General features: G+C 40.4%; 1 pseudogene; it reads right to left on the reverse strand.

Annotated features, from left to right (window-relative positions):
- Positions 1 to 630: 630 nt before the first annotated feature.
- On the reverse strand, positions 631 to 2,268 carry LOC112644528 (DNA polymerase epsilon subunit 4-like; annotated as a pseudogene).
- Between the last annotated feature and the right edge of the window lie 994 nt (positions 2,269 to 3,262).

Raw genomic sequence — 3,262 nt, forward strand, 5'->3', positions numbered from 1 at the left:
TTTAAAAAGCAGTATAATGGTTACCTCCGGGAAGCAGGGAAATGATATAGCTGGGGAGGGGATCATAAAGGCTTTTAATGTCCTGGCAATAGTTTTATTTCTTGATCTGGGTGATGAATAGTCATGCTCATTTTAATATAAATCTTTACATTGCTCCTATCAATTCTGTACACAGCCAAAAATAAAGGAAGAAAAGTCATGTGGGTCTGTATACCTCCGTTTCCCTCTCATCAACCCAAACTCACAGTACCCAGTATTTCCCCGCCCTTCTCTGGAACTCTGCCACCACGGTGGTCTAAATCACCCCCATCTCCTGCCTGGAATATGAAAGTTTCCTAATTTGTCTCTCTGCTTCTACCCCTGGCCCTCTACATTTGTGTTTTTCACACAAAAGCCTGAGTGATCTTTTTAAAGCCTGAGTCGGATCTTGTCACTGCTACCGGAAACCTCCAGAGCTCCTACTCAACTCATAGAAAATCATGGGCTGCAAGGCCCTAAATGACCTGACTCTCTGTTTTCACCTCTTCCATCTCCAGTCACACTGGCTTCCTTGTCACTCCTGAATGAACTCAGTACAAAAGCTGTTTTTTTTTTCTGTTTTTTTTTTAATTTAAATTCAATTTGCCAACATATAGTATAACAGCATATAGCTCATCCCATCAAGTGCCCTCCTCAACGCCCGACATGCAGTTACCCCATCCTCCCACCGACCTTCCCTTCTGCAACCCTTTTTCCCAGAGTTAGGGGTCTTTCATGGTTTGTCTTCCTCTCTAATTTTTCCCCACTCAGTTTCCTCCCCTTCCTTCTGGTCCCTTTCACTATTTCTTATATTCCACGTAAATATAAGTATATTACGTAAATTATAAGTAATTATAAGTAAAACCATATAATTGTCTTTCTCCTATTGACTTATTTCACTCAGCATAATACCCTCCAGTTCCATCTACATCAATGTAAATGGTAGATATTCATCTTTCCTGATGGCTGAGGAATATTCCATTGCATATATAAACCACATCTTCTTTACCCATTCATCTGCCGAAGGACATCGTGGCTCCTTCCAGTTTGGCTATTGTGGACATTGCTGCTGTGAACATTGGGGTGCGCGTGGGTCCTGTCGTTTCACTGCATCTGTATCATTGGTAGTGCAATTGCTGGGTCATAGGGTAGCTCTATTTTTTAAAAAGCTGGCTTTTTCATCTCAAGATATCCAAATAGCTTACTTTTCTCTTTATTCAAATAGACATCTGATCCATCCCTTCTTGTCAGGGAGGCTTTCCCTAACCATGTATTCTTTTTAAATATTATTCCCCTGACTTGCTTTTTCTTCTTAGAACTAATTAATAGGGGAACCATGTATTTATTTGCTTGTTTCTTTAATATCTTCCTTTCATAACTAGAATGTAAGCTCCATAAGACCAGAAATTTAATCAGTTTTTTTCACTGTTGAATGATGTCTGGTAACACAGGAGTCTCTTCAATATTTGTTGAACAAATGAAGGATATTCCTTTATTTATCCACCTTTAATCTCAGCCACATTTTCCAACAAGTCCTAATTTTACTTTCTTTTCTTTCTTTATTCTTTTCTTTCTTTCATGCTTTTTTTAAAATTGATCAGAGACCTTGATTATGGTCCTCATCATTCATCAAGCAGCCTATACAAATCATTTTCTTTTCCTCTGCCTCAAACAGCAGCGATAGCATCCAAGCCTGAAAAGGAAGACACAACTAGTGGAAGACCTTGTAGAGAAAAGCTAACAGGTGAGATCTCTACTTATCCCAGCTTAGGTGAAGGTAGAACAGGAAAAGTACATAAGTACAATATTCCAATGTTCTTCAAAGCTGAGGCCTGCAGGGCAGTAGCTAGCTAAAGGATGCAGGTGAAGGCTCACAAAACTGTCCAACTCAGCCATCAACCCAAAGTCCCTTCCAGAAACGCAAATTCATCCACAGCTTCTATTGCATTATCCAAACCTCTCCTCTGGAGGGTTTTCCTCGTTGCTTGTTGAACACAGCAGCAAGCACCTTTTGCAATGGTCTCTGAGGTTTGTGCCAGAGTGAAGATGGCTTTCTGTCCCTTAAGGATCACATCGGGGTCCGCCCAGCCAAGGCCTTCACTCCTGACAGAGGCAGCTTCCAGCTACATGCCTGGGCACACCCATCCCTTGGGACTTGGAGCTGCAGTGCTGCCGCCTTCCCCGTGGGCCCTCCTCCTCCCAAGGCCTCCCACTTCCAGACCACTGCCATCTGGCTGGAGTGTGCTGCATGGGGCTGCCCTTTATTGGACTTTCTTATTGTCCACTCAGGTTCTTAACAAATGATCACTGGAAGCCGACTGATGGCATGTCAAATAAATCACTTGGGCTAAAATTACAAGTTCACAAAAGCAAGAGACTATAAAGATACTGGTGAGCTTTGAAAAACCCAGATCTGGATTATGTGCTTAAGAATCAAAATAAACAGAGCATAACAAATATAATTGGAGAAAATAAATACAACTATGAGTCATGCATGAAATGTGTAACTGACTTTAGTTTAAATCCACACCTCTAAGGAAAGGGGTCATTTAAATTACAGACTAGGAAAAGGCATACCCTCCAATGTACTCAGCCAATAACTGTATTCAAGTGACTCTGAAAATAAACAGGAAGAAGGAGAGGAAGGGTGTTTAAGATTTAAATTGCAACAAATTTTAATGCATTTTATGGATATTATAGACTATTGAAAACAAAGTTAATTTTTTTAAAGATTTTATTTTATTTATTCATGAGAGACAGACAGAGAGAGAGAGAGAGACAGGCAGAGGGAGAAACAGGCTCCCTGCAGGGAGCCCAACGTGGAACTCAATCCCAAGACTCCAGGACCACGCCCTGGGCCGAAGGCGGGCGCTAAATGGCTGAGCCACCCAGGGATCCAACAAAGTTAATTTTAAGAAAGGACTTGCATTCATATTGGGAAAAAACTCAAAGTTAATGCTACTCCAAAATTTATTGCTAGATCTGTTTTCTTTATTTCTGTCTTTTTCCCCCAGTAGAAAAGTTCATCCCTAAATTTGAATTAGTTGGCTTCTGCTAGACCAAAGATGTTACTTCTTATGTTCTATTGAAGTCAGACAAGCAACCAAAAATGATACCATTTACTCATGTCAACAGGTGACAACAGGTGACAACTTTTTTTAAGATTCAAATATTTCTTAACAAAATACAACTGGATTGCAAGAGCCAATTAAAACCTTTACTTTTCCATTACACTCCATCATTT

This window comes from Canis lupus, chromosome 1, assembly GCF_003254725.2.
Source record: "Canis lupus dingo isolate Sandy chromosome 1, ASM325472v2, whole genome shotgun sequence".
Taxonomy (NCBI): domain Eukaryota; kingdom Metazoa; phylum Chordata; class Mammalia; order Carnivora; family Canidae; genus Canis; species Canis lupus.